This window comes from Rhinoderma darwinii, unplaced genomic scaffold, assembly GCF_050947455.1.
Source record: "Rhinoderma darwinii isolate aRhiDar2 unplaced genomic scaffold, aRhiDar2.hap1 Scaffold_3887, whole genome shotgun sequence".
NCBI classification, from domain to species: domain Eukaryota; kingdom Metazoa; phylum Chordata; class Amphibia; order Anura; family Rhinodermatidae; genus Rhinoderma; species Rhinoderma darwinii.
In genome coordinates, this window is record NW_027463515.1 from 63,948 (window position 1) to 78,695 (window position 14,748).

Here is a 14,748-nt window from a genome sequence, read left to right on the forward strand (position 1 = left end):
TTCACAATCGATTAAAAAGGACTATGGATTAAAGAATTTAATGTCAATGGCCATTCTAAGCTGAATGTCCCTGCTCTCGTCAGATCGCAGAAGTTACACAGCTTAAGGCCTCGCTAGTACCAGTGTGGGAGACTGTCTGGGAATCCGTGGTGCGGTTGACTATTTATTATGTCGTTTAGATTTTGTTTCACAATCGATTAAAAAGGACTATGGATTAAAGCATTTAATGTCAATGGCCATTCTAAGCTGAAAGTCCCTGCTCTTGTCAGATCGCAGAAGTTACACAGCTTAAGGCCTCGCTAGTACCAGTGTGGGAGACTGTCTGGGAATCCGTGGTGCGGTTGACTTTTTATTATGTCGTTTAGATTTTGTTTCACAATCGATTAAAAAGGACTATGGATTAAAGCATTTAATGTCAATGGCCATTCTAAGCTGAATGTGCCTGCTCTCGTCAGATCGCAGAAGTTACACAGCTTAAGGCCTCGCTAGTACCAGTGTGGGAGACTGTCTGGGAATCCGTGGTGCGGTTGACTATTTATTATGTCGTTTAGATTTTGTTTCACAATAGATTAAATAGGACTATGGATTAAAGCATTTAACGTCAATGGCCATTCTAAGCTGAATGTGCCTGCTCTCGTCAGATCGCAGAAGTTACACAGCTTAAGGCCTCGCTAGTACCAGTGTGGGAGACTGTCTGGGAATCCATGGTGCGGTTGAATTTTTATTATGTCGTTTAGATTTTGTTTCACAATCGATTAAAATGGACTATGGATTAAAGCATTTAATGTCAATGGCCATTCTAAGCTGAATGTGCCTGCTCTCGTCAGATCGCAGAAGTTACACCGCTTAAGGCCTCGCTAGTACCAGAGTGGGAGACTGTCTGGGAATCCGTGGTGCGGTTGACTTTTTATTATGTCGTTTAGATTTTGTTTCACAATCGATTAAAAAGGACTATGGATTAAAGCATTTAATGTCAATGGCCATTCTAAGCTGAATGTGCCTGCTCTCGTCAGATCGCAGAAGTTACACAGCTTAAGGCCTCGCTAGTACCAGTGTCGGAGACTGTCTGGGAATCCGTGGTGCGGTTGACTTTTTATTATGTCGTTTAGATTTTGTTTCACAATAGATTAAATAGGACTATGGATTAAAACATTTAACGTCAATCGCCATACTAAGCTGAATGTGCCTGCTCTCGTCAGAACGCAGAAGTTACTCAGCTTAAGGCCTCGCTAGTACTAGTGTGGGAGACTGTCTGGGAATCCGTGGTGCGGTTGAATTTTTATTATGTCGTTTAGATTTTGTTTCACAATCGATTAAATAGAACTATGGATTAAGGCTTTTAATGTCAATGGCCATTCTAAGCTGAATGTGCCTGCTCTCATCAGATCGCAGAAGTTACACAGCTTAAGGCTTCGCTAGTACCAGTGTGGGAGACTGTCTGGGAATCCGTGGTGCGGTTGACTTTTTATTATGTTGTTTAGATTTTGTTTCACAATCGATTAAAAAGGACTATGGAATAAAGCATTTAATGGCAATGGCCATTCTAAACTGAATGTGCCTGCTCTCGTCAGATCGCAGAAATTACACAGCTTAAGACCTCGCTAGTACCAGTGTAGGAGACTGTCTGTGAATCCGTGGTGCGGTTGAATCTTTATTATGTCGTTTAGATTTTGTTTCACAATCGATTAAAAAGGACTATGGATTAAAGAATTTAATGTCAATGGCCATTCTAAGCTGAATGTCCCTGCTCTCGTCAGATCGCAGAAGTTACACAGCTTAAGGCCTCGCTAGTACCAGTGTGGGAGACTGTCTGGGAATCCGTGGTGCGGTTGACTATTTATTATGTCGTTTAGATTTTGTTTCACAATCGATTAAAAAGGACTATGGATTAAAGCATTTAATGTCAATGGCCATTCTAAGCTGAATGTGCCTGCTCTCATCAGATCGCAGAAGTTACACAGCTTAAGGCCTCGCTAGTACCAGTGTGGGAGACTGTCTGGGAATCCGTGGTGCGGTTGACTTTTTATTATGTTGTTTAGATTTTGTTTCACAATCGATTAAAAAGGACTATGGAATAAAGCATTTAATGTCAATGGCCATTCTAAACTGAATGTGCCTGCTCTCGTCAGATCGCAGAAGTTACACAGCTTAAGACCTCGCTAGTACCAGTGTAGGAGACTGTCTGTGAATCCGTGGTGCGGTTGAATCTTTATTATGTCGTTTAGATTTTGTTTCACAATCGATTAAAAAGGACTATGGATTAAAGAATTTAATGTCAATGGCCATTCTAAGCTGAATGTCCCTGCTCTCGTCAGATCGCAGAAGTTACACAGCTTAAGGCCTCGCTAGTACCAGTGTGGGAGACTGTCTGGGAATCCGTGGTGCGGTTGACTATTTATTATGTCGTTTAGATTTTGTTTCACAATCGATTAAAAAGGACTATGGATTAAAGCATTTAACGTCAATGGCCATTCTAAGCTGAATGTGCCTGCTCTCGTCAGATCGCAGAAGTTACACAGCTTAAGGCCTCGCTAGTACCAGTGTGGGAGACTGTCTGGGAATCCGTGGTGCGGTTGAATTTTTATTATGTCGTTTAGATTTTGTTTCACAATCGATTAAAAAGGACTATGGATTAAAGCATTTAATGTCAATGGCCATTCTAAGCTGAATGTCCCTGCTCTCGTCAGATCGCAGAAGTTACACAGCTTAAGGCCTCGCTAGTACCAGTGTGGGAGACTGTCTGGGAATCCGTGGTGCGGTTGCCTTTTTATTATGTCGTTTAGATTTTGTTTCACAATCGATTAAAAAGGACTATGGATTAAAGCATTTAAAGTCAATGGCCATTCTAAGCTGAATGTGCCTGCTCTTGTCAGATCGCAGAAGTTACACAGCTTAAGGCCTGGCTAGTACCAGAGTGGGAGACTGTCTGGGAATCTGTGGTGCGGTTGACTTTTTATTATGTCGTTTAGATTTTGTTTCACAATCGATTAAAAAGGACTATGGATTAAGGCATTTAATGTCAATGGCCATTCTAAGCTGAATGTGCCTGCTCTCGTCAGATCGCAGAAGTTACACAGCTTAAGGCCTCGCTAGTACCAGTGTCGGAGACTGTCTGGGAATCCGTGGTGCGGTTGACTTTTTATTATGTCGTTTAGATTTTGTTTCACAATAGATTAAATAGGACTATGGATTAAAGCATTTAACGTCAATCGCCATTCTAAGCTGAATGTGCCTGCTCTCGTCAGAACGCAGAAGTTACACAGCTTAAGGCCTCGCTAGTACTAGTGTGGGAGACTGTCTGGGAATCCGTGGTGCGGTTGAATTTTTATTATGTCGTTTAGATTTTGTTTCACAATCGATTAAAAAGGACTATGGATTAAAGCATTTAATGTCAATGGCCATTCTAAGCTGAATGTCCCTGCTCTCGTCAGATCGCAGAAGTTACACAGCTTAAGGCCTTGCTAGTACCAGTGTGGGAGACTGTCTGGGAATCCGTGGTGCGGTTGACTTTTTATTATGTTGTTTAGATTTTGTTTCACAATAGATTAAATAGGACTATGGATTAAGGCTTTTAATGTCAATGGCCATTCTAAGCTGAATGTGCCTGCTCTCATCAGATCGCAGAAGTTACACAGCCTAAGGCCTCGCTAGTACCAGTGTGGGAGACTGTCTGGGAATCCGTGGTGCGGTTGACTTTTTATTATGTCGTTTAGATTTTGTTTCAAAATAGATTAAAAAGGACTATGGATTAAAGCATTTAACGTCAATGGCCATTCTAAGCTGAATGTCCCTGCTCTCGTCAGATCGCAGAAGTTACACAGCTTAAGGCCTCGCTAGTACCAGTGTGGGAGACTGTCTGGGAATCCGTGGTGCAGTTGACTTTTTATTATGTCGTTTAGATATTGTTTCACAATCGATTAAAAAGGACTATGGATTAAAGCATTTAATGTCAATGGCCATTCTAAGCTGAATGTGCCTGCTCTCGTCAGATCGCAGAAGTTACACAGCTTAAGGCCTCGCTAGTACCAGTGTGGGAGACTGTCTGGGAATCCGTGGTGCGGTTGAATTTTTATTATGTCGTTTAGATTTTGTTTCACAATCGATTAAAAAGGACTATGGATTAGTGCATTTAATGTCAATGGCCATTCTAAGCTGAATGTGCCTGCTCTCGTCAGATCGCCGAAGTTACACAGCTTAAGGCCTTGCTAGTACCAGTGTGGGAGACTGTCTGGGAATCCGTGGTGCGGTTGACTTTTTATTATGTAGTTTAGATTTTGTTTCACAATAGATTAAATAGGACTATGGATTAAAGCATTGAACGTCAATGGCCATTCTAAGCTGAATGTGCCTGCTCTCGTCAGATCGCAGAAGTTACACAGCTTAAGGCCTCGCTAGTACCAGTGTGGGAGACTGTCTGGGAATCCGTGGTGCGGTTGACTTTTTATTATGTCGTTTAGATTTTGTTTCACAATCGATTAAAAAGGACTATGGATTAAAGCATTTAATGTCAATGGCCATTCTAAGCTGAATGTGCCTGCTCTCGTCAGATCGCAGAAGTTACACAGCTTAAGCCCTCGCTAGTACCAGTGTGGGAGACTGTCTGGGAATCCGTGGTGCGGTTGACTTTTTATTATGTCGTTTAGATTTTGTTTCACAATAGATTAAATAGGACTATGGATTAAAGCATTTAACGTCAATGGCCATTCTAAGCTGAATGTGCCTGCTCTCGTCAGATCGCAGAAGTTACACAGCTTAAGGCCTCGCTAGTACCAGTGTGGGAGACTGTCTGGGAATCCGTGGTGCGGTTGACTTTTTATTATGTCGTTTAGATTTTGTTTCACAATCGATTAAAAAGGACTATGGATTAAAGCATTGAATGTCAATGGCCATTCTAAGCTGAATGTGCCTGCTCTTGTCAGATCGCAGAAGTTACACAGCTTAAGGCCTGGCAAGTACCAGAGTGGGAGACTGTCTGGGAATCTGTGGTGCGGTTGATTTTTTATTATGTCGTTTAGATTTTGTTTCACAATCGATTAAAAAGGACTATGGATTAAAGCATTTAATGTCAATGGCCATTCTAAGCTGAATGTGCCTGCTCTCGTCAGATCGCAGAAGTTACACAGCTTAAGGCCTCGCTAGTACCAGTGTCGGAGACTGTCTGGGAATCCGTGGTGCGGTTGACTTTTTATTATGTCGTTTAGATTTTGTTTCACAATAGATTAAATAGGACTATGGATTAAAGCATTTAACTTCAATCGCCATTCTAAGCTGAATGTGCCTGCTCTCGTCAGAACGCAGAAGTTACACAGCTTAAGGCCTCGCTAGTACTAGTGTGGGAGACTGTCTGGGAATCCGTGGTGTGGTTGAATTTTTATTATGTCGTTTAGATTTTGTTTCACAATCGATTAAAAAGGACTATGGATTAAAGCATTTAATGTCAATGGCCATTCTAAGCTGAATGTCCCTGCTCTCGTCAGATCGCAGAAGTTACACAGCTTAAGGCCTTGCTAGTACCAGTGTGGGAGACTGTCTGGGAATCCGTGGTGCGGTTGACTTTTTATTATGTTGTTTAGATTTTGTTTCACAATAGATTAAATAGGACTATGGATTAAGGCTTTTAATGTCAATGGCCATTCAAAGCTGAATGTGCCTGCTCTCGTCAGATCGCAGAAGTTACACAGCTTAAGGCCTTGCTAGTACCAGTGTGGGAGACTGTCTGGGAATCCGTGGTGCGGTTGACTTTTTATTATGTTGTTTAGATTTTGTTTCACAATAGATTAAATAGGACTATGGATTAAGGCTTTTAATGTCAATGGCCATTCTAAGCTGAATGTGCCTGCTCTCATCAGATCGCAGAAGTTACACAGCTTAAGGCCTCGCTAGTACCAGTGTGGGAGACTGTCTGGGAATCCGTGGTGCGGTTGACTTTTTATTATGTCGTTTAGATTTTGTTTCACAATAGATTAAATAGGTCTTTGGATTAAGGCTTTTAATGTCAATGGCCATTCTAAGCTGAATGTGCCTGCTCTCATCAGATCGCTGAAGTTACACAGCTTAAGGCCTCACTAGTACCAGTGTGGGAGACTGTCTGGGAATCCGTGGTGCGGTTGACTTTTTATTATGTCGTTTAGATTTTGTTTCACAATAGATTAAATAGGACTATGGATTAAAGCATTTAATGTCAATGGCCATTCTAAGCTGAATGTCCCTGCTCTCGTCAGATCGTAGAAGTAACACAGCTTAAGGCCTCGCTAGTACCAGTGTGGGAGACTGTCTGGGAATCCGTGGTGCGGTTGACTTTTTATTATGTCGTTTAGATTTTGTTTCACAATAGATTAAATAGGTCTTTGGATTAAGGCTTTTAATGTCAATGGCCATTCTAAGCTGAATGTGCCTGCTCTCATCAGATCGCTGAAGTTACACAGCTTAAGGCCTCACTAGTACCAGTGTGGGAGACTGTCTGGGAATCCGTGGTGCGGTTGACTTTTTATTATGTCGTTTAGATTTTGTTTCACAATCGATTAAAAAGGACTATGGATTAAAACATTTAATGTCAATGGCCATTCTAAGCTGAATGTCCCTGCTCTCGTCAGATCGTAGAAGTAACACAGCTTAAGGCCTCGCTAGTACCAGTGTGGGAGACTGTCTGGGAATCCGTGGTGCGGTTGACTTTTTATTATGTCGTTTAGATTTTGTTTCACAATCGATTAAAAAGGACTATGGATTAAAGCATTTAATGTCAATGGCCATTCTAAACTGAATGTGCCTGCTCTCGTTAGATCGTAGAAGTAACACAGCTTAAGGCCTCGCTAGTACCAGTGTGGGAGACTGTCTGGGAATCCGTGGTGCAGTTGACTTTTTATTATGTCGTTTAGATTTTGTTTCACAATCGATTAAAAAGGACTATGGATTAAAGCATTTAATGTCAATGGCCATTCTAAGCTGAATGTGCCTGCTCTCGTCAGATCGCAGAAGTTACACAGATTAAGGCCTCGCTAGTACCAGTGTGGGAGACTGTCTGGGAATCTGTGGTGCGGTTGACTTTTTATTATGTCGTTTAGATTTTGTTTCACAATAGATTAAATAGGACTATGGATTAAAGCATTTAATGTCAATGGCCATTCTAAGCTGAATGTGCCTCCTCTCGTCAGATCGCAGAAGTTACACAGCTTAAGGCCTCGCTAGTACTAGTGTGGGAGACTGTCTGGGAATCCGTGGTGCGGTTGACTTTTTATTATGTTGTTTAGATTTTGTTTCACAATCGATTAAAAAGGACTATGGATTAAAGCATTTAATGTCAATGGCCATTCTAAACTGAATGTGCCTGCTCTCGTTAGATCGCAGAAGTTACACAGCTTAACGCCTTGCTAGTACCAGTGTGTGAGACTGTCTGGGAATCCGTGGTGCGGTTGCCTTTTTATTATGTCGTTTAGATTTTGTTTCACAATAGATTAAATAGGACTATGGATTAAAGCATTTAACGTCAATGGCCATTCTAAGCTGAATGTCCCTGCTCTCGTCAGATCGCAGAAGTTACACAGCTTAAGGCCTCGCTAGTACCAGTGTGGGAGACTGTCTGGGAATCCGTGGTGCGGTTGACTTTTTATTATGTCGTTTAGATTTTGTTTCACAATCGATTAAAAAGGACTATGGATTAAAGCATTTAATGTCAATGGCCATTCTAAGCTGAATGTGCCTGCTCTCGCCAGATCGCCGAAGTTACACAGCTTAAGGCCTCGCTAGTACCAGTGTGGGAGACTGGCTGGGAATCCGTGGTGCGGTTGACTTTTTATTATGTTGTTTAGATTTTGTTTCACAATAGATTAAATAGGACTATGGATTAAAGCATTGAACGTCAATGGCCATTCTAAGCTGAATGTGCCTGCTCTCGTCAGAACGCAGAAGTTACACAGCTTAAGGCCTCGCTAGTACCAGTGTGGGAGACTGTCTGGGAATCCGTGGTGCGGTTGAATTTTTATTATGTCGTTTAGATTTTGTTTCACAATCGATTAAAAAGGACTATGGATTAAAGCATTTAATGTCAATGGCCATTCTAAGCTGAATGTCCCTGCTCTCGTCAGATCGCAGAAGTTACACAGCTTAAGGCCTCGCTAGTACCAGTGTGGGAGACTGTCTGGGAATCCGTGGTGTGGTTGACTTTTTATTATGTCGTTTAGATTGTGTTTCACAATTGATTAAAAAGGACTATGGATTAAAGAATTTAATGTCAATGGCCATTCTAAGCTGAATGTGCCTGCTCTCGTCAGATCGCCGAAGTTGCACAGCTTAAGGCCTCGCTAGTACCAGTGTGGGAGACTGTCTGGGAATCCGTGGTGCGGTTGACTTTTTATTATGTCGTTTAGATTTTGTTTCACAATAGATTAAATAGGACTATGGATTAAAGCATTGAACGTCAAAGGCCATTCTAAGCTGAATGTGCCTGCTCTCGTCAGAACGCAGAAGTTACACAGTTTAAGGCCTCGCTAGTACCAGTGTGGGAGACTGTCTGGGAATCCGTGGTGCGGTTGAATTTTTATTATTTCGTTTAGATTTTGTTTCACAATCGATTAAAAAGGACTATGGATTAAAGCGTTTAATGTCAATGGCCATTCTAAGCTGAATGTCCCTGCTCTCGTCAGATCGCAGAAGTTACACAGCTTAAGGCCTCGCTAGTACCAGTGTGGGAGACAGTCTGGGAATCCGTGGAGCGGTTGACTTTTTATTATGTCGTTTAGATTTTGTTTCACAATCGATTAAAAAGGACTATGGATTAAAGCATTTAATGTCAATGGCCATTCTAAGCTGACTGTGCCTGCTCTCGTCAGATCGCAGAAGTTACACAGCTTAAGGCCTCGCTAGTACCAGTGTGGGAGACTGTCTGGGAATCCGTGGTGCGGTTGACTTTTTATTATGTCGTTTAGATTTTGTTTCACAATCGATTAAAAATTGACTATGGATTAAAGCATTTAATGTCAATGGCCATTCTAAGCTGAATGTCCCTGCTCTCGTCAGATCGCAGAAGTTACACAGCTTAAGGCCTCGCTAGTACCAGTGTGGGAGACTGTCTGGGAATCTGTGGTGCGGTTGACTTTTTATTATGTCGTTTAGATTTTGTTTCACAATCGATTAAAAAGGACTATGGATTAAAGCATTTAATGTCAATGGCCATTCTAAACTGAATGTGCTTGCTCTCGTTAAATCGCAGAAATTACACAGCTTAACGCCTCGCTAGTACCAGTGTGGGAGACTATCTGGGAATCCGTGGTGCGGTTGACTTTTTATTATGTCGTTTAGATTTTGTTTCACAATAGATTAAATAGGACTATGGATTAAAGCATTTAACGTCAATGGCCATTCTAAGCTGAATGTCCCTGCTCTCGTCAGATCGCAGAAGTTACACAGCTTAAGGCCTCGCTAGTACCAGTGTGGGAGACTGTCTGGGAATCCGTGGTGCGGTTGACTTTTTATTATGTCGTTTAGATTTTGTTTCATAATAGATTAAATAGGACTATGGATTAAAGCATTGAACGTCAAAGGCCATTCTAAGCTGAATGTGCCTGCTCTCGTCAGAATGCAGAAGTTACACAGTTTAAGGCCTCGCTAGTACCAGTGTGGGAGACTGTCTGGGAATCCGTGGTGCGGTTGAATTTTTATTATGTCGTTTAGATTTTGTTTCACAATCGATTAAAAAGGACTATGGATTAAAGCATTTAATGTCAATGGCCATTCTAAGCTGAATGTCCCTGCTCTCGTCAGATCGCAGAAGTTACACAGCTTAAGGCCTCGCTAGTACCAGTGTGGGAGACAGTCTGGGAATCCGTGGAGCGGTTGACTTTTTATTATGTCGTTTAGATTTTGTTTCACAATCGATTAAAAAGGACTATGGATTAATGCATTTAATGTCAATGGCCATTCTAAGCTGAATGTGCCTGCTCTCGTCAGATCGCTGAAGTTACACAGCTTAAGGCCTCGCTAGTACCAGTGTGGGAGAATGTCTGGGAATCCGTGGTGCAGTTGACTTTTTATTATGTCGTTTAGATTTTGTTTCACAATAGATTAAATAGGACTATGGATTAAAGCATTGAACGTCAATGGCCATTCTAAGCTGAATGTGCCTGCTCTCGCCAGATCGCCGAAGTTACACAGCTTAAGGCCTCGCTAGTACCAGTGTGGGAGACTGTCTGGGAATCCGTGGTGCGGTTGACTTTTTATTATGTTGTTTAGATTTTGTTTCACAATAGATTAAATAGGACTATGGATTAAAGCATTTAACGTCAATGGCCATTCTAAGCTGAATGTCCCTGCTCTCGTCAGATCGCAGAAGTTACACAGCTTAAGGCCTCGCTAGTACCAGTGTGGGAGACTGTCTGGGAATCCGTGGTGCGGTTGACTTTTTATTATGTCGTTTAGATTTTGTTTCACAATCGATTAAAAAGGACTATGGATTAAAGCATTTAATGTCAATGGCCATTCTAAGCTGAATGTGCCTGCTCTGGTCAGATCGCAGAAGTTACACAGCTTAAGGCCTCGCTAGTACCAGTGTGGGAGACTGTCTGGGAATCCGTGGTGCGGTTGAATTTTTATTATGTCGTTTAGATTTTGTTTCACAATCGATTAAAAAGGACTATGGATTAATGCATTTAATGTCAATGGCCATTCTAAGCTGAATGTGCCTGCTCTCGTCAGATCGCTGAAGTTACACAGCTTAAGGCCTCGCTAGTACCAGTGTGGGAGAATGTCTGGGAATCCGTGGTGCAGTTGACTTTTTATTATGTCGTTTAGATTTTGTTTCACAATAGATTAAATAGGACTATGGATTAAAGCATTGAACGTCAATGGCCATTCTAAGCTGAATGTGCCTGCTCTCGTCAGAACGCAGAAGTTACACAGCTCAAGGCCTCGCTAGTACCAGTGTGGGAGACTGTCTGGGAATCCGTGGTGCGGTTGAATTTTTATTATGTCGTATAGATTTTGTTTCACAATCGATTAAAAAGGACTATGGATTAAAGCATTTAACGTGAATGGCCATTTTAAGCTGAATGTGCCTGCTCTCGTCAGAACGCAGAAGTTACACAGCTTAAGGCTTCGCTAGTACCAGTGTGGGAGACTGTCTGGGAATCCGTGGTGCGGTTGAATTTTTATTATGTCGTTTAGATTTTGTTTCACAATCGATTAAAAAGGACTATGGATTAAAGCATTTAATGTCAATGGCCATTCTAAGCTGAATGTGCCTGCTCTCGTCAGAACGCAGAAGTTACACAGTTTAAGGCCTCGCTAGTACCAGTGTGGGAGACTGTCTGGGAATCCGTGGTGCGGTTGAATTTTTATTATGTCGTTTAGATTTTGTTTCACAATCGATTAAAAAGGACTATGGATTAAAGCATTTAATGTCAATGGCCATTCTAAGCTGAATGTCCCTGCTCTCGTCAGATCGCAGAAGTTACACAGCTTAAGGCCTCGCTAGTACCAGTGTGGGAGACAGTCTGGGAATCCGTGGAGCGGTTGACTTTTTATTATGTCGTTTAGATTCAGTTTCACAATCGATTAAAAAGGACTATGGATTAAAGCATTTAATGTCAATGGCCATTCTAAGCTGAATGTGCCTGCTCTCGTCAGATCGCAGAAGTTACACAGCTTAAGGCCTTGCTAGTACCAGTGTGGGAGACTGTCTGGGAATCCGTGGTGCGGTTGACTTTTTATTATGTCGTTTAGATTTTGTTTCACAATCGATTAAAAAGGACTATGGATTAATGCATTTAATGTCAATGGCCATTCTAAGCTGAATGTGCCTGCTCTCGTCAGATCGCTGAAGTTACACAGCTTAAGGCCTCGCTAGTACCAGTGTGGGAGAATGTCTGGGAATCCGTGGTGCAGTTGACTTTTTATTATGTCGTTTAGATTTTGTTTCACAATAGATTAAATAGGACTATGGATTAAAGCATTGAACGTCAATGGCCATTCTAAGCTGAATGTGCCTGCTCTCGTCAGAACGCAGAAGTTACACAGCTCAAGGCCTCGCTAGTACCAGTGTGGGAGACTGTCTGGGAATCCGTGGTGCGGTTGAATTTTTATTATGTCGTTTAGATTTTGTTTCACAATCGATTAAAAAGGACTATGGATTAAAGCATTTAACGTGAATGGCCATTTTAAGCTGAATGTGCCTGCTCTCGTCAGAACGCAGAAGTTACACAGCTTAAGGCTTCGCTAGTACCAGTGTGGGAGACTGTCTGGGAATCCGTGGTGCGGTTGCATTTTTATTATGTCGTTTAGATTTTGTTTCACAATCGATTAAAAAGGACTATGGATTAAAGCATTTAATGTCAATGGCCATTCTAAGCTGAATGTCCCTGCTCTCGTCAGATCGCAGAAGTTACACAGCTTAAGGCCTTGCTAGTACCAGTGTGGGAGACTGTCTGGGAATCCGTGGTGCGGTTGACTTTTTATTATGTTGTTTAGATTTTGTTTCACAATAGATTAAATAGGACTATGGATTAAGGCTTTTAATGTCAATGGCCATTCTAAGCTGAATGTGCCTGCTCTCGTCAGATCGCAGAAGTTACACAGCGTAAGTCCTCGCTAGTACCAGTGTGGGAAACTGTCTAGGAATCCGCGGTGCGGTTGACTTTTTATTATGTCGTTTAGATTTTCTTTCACAATCGATTAAAAAGGACTATGGATTAAAGCATTTAATGTCAATGGCCATTCTAAGCTGAATGTGCCTGCTCTCGTTAGATCGCAGAAGTTACACAGCTTAACGCCTCGCTAGTACCAGTGTGGGAGACTGTCTGGGAATTCGTGGTGCAGGTGACTTTTTATTATGTCGTTTAGATTATGTTTCACAATAGATTAAATAGGACTATTTATTAAAGCATTTAACGTCAATGGCCATTCTAAGCTGAATGTGCCTGCTCTCGTCAGAACGCAGAAGTTACACAGCTTAAGGCCTCGCTAGTACCAGTGTGGGAGACTGTCTGGGTTATCCGTGGTGCGGTTGAATTTTTATTATGTCGTTTAGATTTTGTTTCACAATAGATTAAAAAGGACTATGGATTAAAGCATTTAATGTCAATGGCCATTCTAAGCTTTATGTCCCTGTTCTCGTCAGATCGCAGAAGTTACACAGCTTAAGGCCTCGCTAGTACCTGTGTGGGAGATTGTCTGGGAATCCGTGGTGCGGTTGAGTTTTTATTATGTTGTTTAGATTTTGTTTCACAATAGATTAAATAGGACTATGGATTAAGGCTTTTAATGTCAATGGCCATTCTAAGCTGAATGTGCCTGCTCTCGTCAGATCGCAGAAGTTACACAGCTTAAGGCCTCGCTAGTACCAGTGTGGGAGACTGTCTGGGAATCCGTGGTGCGGTTGACTTTTTATTATGTCGTTTAGATTTTGTTTCACAATCGATTAAAAAGGACTATGGATTAAAGCATTTAATGTCAATGGCCATTCTAAGCTGAATGTGCCTGCTCTCGTCAGATTGCAGAAGTTACACAGCTTAAGGCCTCGCTAGTACCAGTGTGGGAGACTGTCTGGGAATCCGTGGTGCGGTTGACTTTTTATTATGTCGTTTAGATTTTGTTTCACAATCGATTAAAAAGGACTATGGATTAAAGCATTTAACGTCAATGGCCATTCTAAGCTGAATGTGCCTGCTCTCGTCAGAACGCAGAAGTTACACAGCTTGAGGCCTCGCTAGTACCAGTGTGGGAGACTGTCTGGGAATCCGTGGTGAGTTTGAATTTTTATTATGTCGTTTAGATTTTGTTTCACAATCGATTAAAAAGGACTATGGATTAAAGCATTTAATGTCAATGGCCATTCTAAGCTAAATGTGCCTGCTCTTGTCAGATCGCAGATGTTACACAGCTTAAAGCCTCGCTAGTACCAGTGTGAGAGACTGTCTGGGAATCCGTGGTGCGGTTGCCTTTTTATTATGTCGTTTAGATTTTGTTTCACAATCGATTAAAAAGGACTATGGATTAAAGCATTTAATGTCAATGGCCATTCTAAGCTGAATGTGCCTGCTCTCGTCAGATCGCAGAAGTTACACAGCTTAAGGCCTCGCTAGTACTATTGTGGGATACTGTCTGGGAATCCGTGGTGCGGTTGACTTTTTATTATGTTGTTTAGATTTTGTTTCACAATAGATTAAATAGGACTATGGATTAAGGCTTTTAATGTCAATGGCCATTGTAAGCTGAATGTGCCTGCTCTTGTCAGATTGCAGAAGTTACACAGCTTAAGGCCTCGCTAGTACCAGTGTGGGAGACTGTCTGGGAATCCGTGGTGCGGTTGACTTTTTATTATGTCGTTTAGATTTTGTTTCACAATCGATTAAAAAGGACTATGGATTAAAGCATTTAATGTCAATGGCCATTCTAAGCTGAATGTGCCAGCTCTCGTCAGATCGCAGAAGTTACACAGCTTAAGGCCTCGCTAGTACCAGTGTGGGAGACTGTCTGGGAATCCGTGGTGCGGTCAATTATTATTATGTCGTTTAGATTTTGTTTCACAATCGATTAAAAAGGACTATGGAATAAAGCATTTAATGTCAATGGCCATTCTAAGCTGAATGTCCCTGCTCTCGTCAGATCGCAGAAGTTACACAGCTTAAGGCCTTGCTAGTACCAGTGTGGGAGACTGTCTGGGAATCTGTGGTGCGGTTGACTTTTTATTATGTTGTTTAGATTTTGTTTCACAATAGATTAAATAGGACTATGGATTAAGGCTTTTAATGTCAATGGACA

The 14,748-nt window shown here is 41.7% G+C and overlaps 66 pseudogenes; all 66 read left to right on the forward strand.

The window, feature by feature from the left end:
- Positions 1–42: 42 nt before the first annotated feature.
- Positions 43–161, forward strand: LOC142707869 (5S ribosomal RNA; annotated as a pseudogene).
- A 67-nt stretch (positions 162–228) lies between these two features.
- Positions 229–347, forward strand: LOC142707954 (5S ribosomal RNA; annotated as a pseudogene).
- Positions 348–414: 67 nt separating this feature from the next.
- LOC142708091 (5S ribosomal RNA) lies at positions 415–533 on the forward strand (annotated as a pseudogene).
- Positions 534–600: 67 nt separating this feature from the next.
- On the forward strand, positions 601–719 carry LOC142708018 (5S ribosomal RNA; annotated as a pseudogene).
- Positions 720–786: 67 nt separating this feature from the next.
- On the forward strand, positions 787–905 carry LOC142707905 (5S ribosomal RNA; annotated as a pseudogene).
- Positions 906–972: 67 nt separating this feature from the next.
- LOC142707943 (5S ribosomal RNA) lies at positions 973–1,091 on the forward strand (annotated as a pseudogene).
- Positions 1,092–1,158: 67 nt separating this feature from the next.
- On the forward strand, positions 1,159–1,277 carry LOC142708072 (5S ribosomal RNA; annotated as a pseudogene).
- Positions 1,278–1,344: 67 nt separating this feature from the next.
- Positions 1,345–1,463, forward strand: LOC142707844 (5S ribosomal RNA; annotated as a pseudogene).
- A 253-nt stretch (positions 1,464–1,716) lies between these two features.
- Positions 1,717–1,835, forward strand: LOC142707870 (5S ribosomal RNA; annotated as a pseudogene).
- A 67-nt stretch (positions 1,836–1,902) lies between these two features.
- Positions 1,903–2,021, forward strand: LOC142707985 (5S ribosomal RNA; annotated as a pseudogene).
- A 67-nt stretch (positions 2,022–2,088) lies between these two features.
- LOC142708069 (5S ribosomal RNA) lies at positions 2,089–2,207 on the forward strand (annotated as a pseudogene).
- A 67-nt stretch (positions 2,208–2,274) lies between these two features.
- Positions 2,275–2,393, forward strand: LOC142707871 (5S ribosomal RNA; annotated as a pseudogene).
- Positions 2,394–2,460: 67 nt separating this feature from the next.
- LOC142707937 (5S ribosomal RNA) lies at positions 2,461–2,579 on the forward strand (annotated as a pseudogene).
- Positions 2,580–2,646: 67 nt separating this feature from the next.
- LOC142707949 (5S ribosomal RNA) lies at positions 2,647–2,765 on the forward strand (annotated as a pseudogene).
- Positions 2,766–2,832: 67 nt separating this feature from the next.
- LOC142708005 (5S ribosomal RNA) lies at positions 2,833–2,951 on the forward strand (annotated as a pseudogene).
- A 67-nt stretch (positions 2,952–3,018) lies between these two features.
- Positions 3,019–3,137, forward strand: LOC142707944 (5S ribosomal RNA; annotated as a pseudogene).
- Positions 3,138–3,204: 67 nt separating this feature from the next.
- Positions 3,205–3,323, forward strand: LOC142708070 (5S ribosomal RNA; annotated as a pseudogene).
- Positions 3,324–3,390: 67 nt separating this feature from the next.
- Positions 3,391–3,509, forward strand: LOC142707918 (5S ribosomal RNA; annotated as a pseudogene).
- Positions 3,510–3,576: 67 nt separating this feature from the next.
- On the forward strand, positions 3,577–3,695 carry LOC142707893 (5S ribosomal RNA; annotated as a pseudogene).
- Positions 3,696–3,762: 67 nt separating this feature from the next.
- Positions 3,763–3,881, forward strand: LOC142707877 (5S ribosomal RNA; annotated as a pseudogene).
- Positions 3,882–3,948: 67 nt separating this feature from the next.
- Positions 3,949–4,067, forward strand: LOC142707938 (5S ribosomal RNA; annotated as a pseudogene).
- A 67-nt stretch (positions 4,068–4,134) lies between these two features.
- LOC142707984 (5S ribosomal RNA) lies at positions 4,135–4,253 on the forward strand (annotated as a pseudogene).
- A 67-nt stretch (positions 4,254–4,320) lies between these two features.
- On the forward strand, positions 4,321–4,439 carry LOC142708092 (5S ribosomal RNA; annotated as a pseudogene).
- Positions 4,440–4,506: 67 nt separating this feature from the next.
- LOC142707963 (5S ribosomal RNA) lies at positions 4,507–4,625 on the forward strand (annotated as a pseudogene).
- A 67-nt stretch (positions 4,626–4,692) lies between these two features.
- Positions 4,693–4,811, forward strand: LOC142708093 (5S ribosomal RNA; annotated as a pseudogene).
- Positions 4,812–4,878: 67 nt separating this feature from the next.
- On the forward strand, positions 4,879–4,997 carry LOC142708062 (5S ribosomal RNA; annotated as a pseudogene).
- Positions 4,998–5,064: 67 nt separating this feature from the next.
- On the forward strand, positions 5,065–5,183 carry LOC142707946 (5S ribosomal RNA; annotated as a pseudogene).
- A 67-nt stretch (positions 5,184–5,250) lies between these two features.
- On the forward strand, positions 5,251–5,369 carry LOC142708084 (5S ribosomal RNA; annotated as a pseudogene).
- Positions 5,370–5,436: 67 nt separating this feature from the next.
- LOC142707919 (5S ribosomal RNA) lies at positions 5,437–5,555 on the forward strand (annotated as a pseudogene).
- A 67-nt stretch (positions 5,556–5,622) lies between these two features.
- On the forward strand, positions 5,623–5,741 carry LOC142707987 (5S ribosomal RNA; annotated as a pseudogene).
- A 67-nt stretch (positions 5,742–5,808) lies between these two features.
- LOC142707997 (5S ribosomal RNA) lies at positions 5,809–5,927 on the forward strand (annotated as a pseudogene).
- Positions 5,928–5,994: 67 nt separating this feature from the next.
- Positions 5,995–6,113, forward strand: LOC142707903 (5S ribosomal RNA; annotated as a pseudogene).
- Positions 6,114–6,180: 67 nt separating this feature from the next.
- LOC142708006 (5S ribosomal RNA) lies at positions 6,181–6,299 on the forward strand (annotated as a pseudogene).
- Positions 6,300–6,366: 67 nt separating this feature from the next.
- LOC142707904 (5S ribosomal RNA) lies at positions 6,367–6,485 on the forward strand (annotated as a pseudogene).
- Positions 6,486–6,552: 67 nt separating this feature from the next.
- LOC142708007 (5S ribosomal RNA) lies at positions 6,553–6,671 on the forward strand (annotated as a pseudogene).
- Positions 6,672–6,738: 67 nt separating this feature from the next.
- LOC142708063 (5S ribosomal RNA) lies at positions 6,739–6,857 on the forward strand (annotated as a pseudogene).
- A 67-nt stretch (positions 6,858–6,924) lies between these two features.
- LOC142707977 (5S ribosomal RNA) lies at positions 6,925–7,043 on the forward strand (annotated as a pseudogene).
- A 67-nt stretch (positions 7,044–7,110) lies between these two features.
- LOC142707992 (5S ribosomal RNA) lies at positions 7,111–7,229 on the forward strand (annotated as a pseudogene).
- A 253-nt stretch (positions 7,230–7,482) lies between these two features.
- Positions 7,483–7,601, forward strand: LOC142707872 (5S ribosomal RNA; annotated as a pseudogene).
- A 67-nt stretch (positions 7,602–7,668) lies between these two features.
- On the forward strand, positions 7,669–7,787 carry LOC142708042 (5S ribosomal RNA; annotated as a pseudogene).
- Positions 7,788–7,854: 67 nt separating this feature from the next.
- Positions 7,855–7,973, forward strand: LOC142707892 (5S ribosomal RNA; annotated as a pseudogene).
- A 67-nt stretch (positions 7,974–8,040) lies between these two features.
- On the forward strand, positions 8,041–8,159 carry LOC142707927 (5S ribosomal RNA; annotated as a pseudogene).
- A 67-nt stretch (positions 8,160–8,226) lies between these two features.
- On the forward strand, positions 8,227–8,345 carry LOC142708038 (5S ribosomal RNA; annotated as a pseudogene).
- A 67-nt stretch (positions 8,346–8,412) lies between these two features.
- LOC142708028 (5S ribosomal RNA) lies at positions 8,413–8,531 on the forward strand (annotated as a pseudogene).
- Positions 8,532–8,598: 67 nt separating this feature from the next.
- LOC142708014 (5S ribosomal RNA) lies at positions 8,599–8,717 on the forward strand (annotated as a pseudogene).
- Positions 8,718–8,784: 67 nt separating this feature from the next.
- LOC142707882 (5S ribosomal RNA) lies at positions 8,785–8,903 on the forward strand (annotated as a pseudogene).
- A 68-nt stretch (positions 8,904–8,971) lies between these two features.
- Positions 8,972–9,090, forward strand: LOC142707907 (5S ribosomal RNA; annotated as a pseudogene).
- Positions 9,091–9,343: 253 nt separating this feature from the next.
- Positions 9,344–9,462, forward strand: LOC142707873 (5S ribosomal RNA; annotated as a pseudogene).
- Positions 9,463–9,715: 253 nt separating this feature from the next.
- LOC142708015 (5S ribosomal RNA) lies at positions 9,716–9,834 on the forward strand (annotated as a pseudogene).
- A 67-nt stretch (positions 9,835–9,901) lies between these two features.
- LOC142708039 (5S ribosomal RNA) lies at positions 9,902–10,020 on the forward strand (annotated as a pseudogene).
- A 67-nt stretch (positions 10,021–10,087) lies between these two features.
- On the forward strand, positions 10,088–10,206 carry LOC142708024 (5S ribosomal RNA; annotated as a pseudogene).
- Positions 10,207–10,273: 67 nt separating this feature from the next.
- Positions 10,274–10,392, forward strand: LOC142707875 (5S ribosomal RNA; annotated as a pseudogene).
- Positions 10,393–10,459: 67 nt separating this feature from the next.
- On the forward strand, positions 10,460–10,578 carry LOC142708032 (5S ribosomal RNA; annotated as a pseudogene).
- Positions 10,579–10,645: 67 nt separating this feature from the next.
- LOC142708040 (5S ribosomal RNA) lies at positions 10,646–10,764 on the forward strand (annotated as a pseudogene).
- A 67-nt stretch (positions 10,765–10,831) lies between these two features.
- Positions 10,832–10,950, forward strand: LOC142707925 (5S ribosomal RNA; annotated as a pseudogene).
- Positions 10,951–11,203: 253 nt separating this feature from the next.
- LOC142707953 (5S ribosomal RNA) lies at positions 11,204–11,322 on the forward strand (annotated as a pseudogene).
- A 67-nt stretch (positions 11,323–11,389) lies between these two features.
- On the forward strand, positions 11,390–11,508 carry LOC142708016 (5S ribosomal RNA; annotated as a pseudogene).
- Positions 11,509–11,575: 67 nt separating this feature from the next.
- On the forward strand, positions 11,576–11,694 carry LOC142707883 (5S ribosomal RNA; annotated as a pseudogene).
- Positions 11,695–11,761: 67 nt separating this feature from the next.
- On the forward strand, positions 11,762–11,880 carry LOC142708041 (5S ribosomal RNA; annotated as a pseudogene).
- Positions 11,881–11,947: 67 nt separating this feature from the next.
- Positions 11,948–12,066, forward strand: LOC142707926 (5S ribosomal RNA; annotated as a pseudogene).
- A 253-nt stretch (positions 12,067–12,319) lies between these two features.
- LOC142707920 (5S ribosomal RNA) lies at positions 12,320–12,438 on the forward strand (annotated as a pseudogene).
- Positions 12,439–13,250: 812 nt separating this feature from the next.
- On the forward strand, positions 13,251–13,369 carry LOC142708094 (5S ribosomal RNA; annotated as a pseudogene).
- A 67-nt stretch (positions 13,370–13,436) lies between these two features.
- On the forward strand, positions 13,437–13,555 carry LOC142707929 (5S ribosomal RNA; annotated as a pseudogene).
- Positions 13,556–13,622: 67 nt separating this feature from the next.
- LOC142708065 (5S ribosomal RNA) lies at positions 13,623–13,741 on the forward strand (annotated as a pseudogene).
- A 253-nt stretch (positions 13,742–13,994) lies between these two features.
- Positions 13,995–14,113, forward strand: LOC142707884 (5S ribosomal RNA; annotated as a pseudogene).
- Positions 14,114–14,551: 438 nt separating this feature from the next.
- LOC142707974 (5S ribosomal RNA) lies at positions 14,552–14,670 on the forward strand (annotated as a pseudogene).
- Positions 14,671–14,748: the final 78 nt, after the last annotated feature.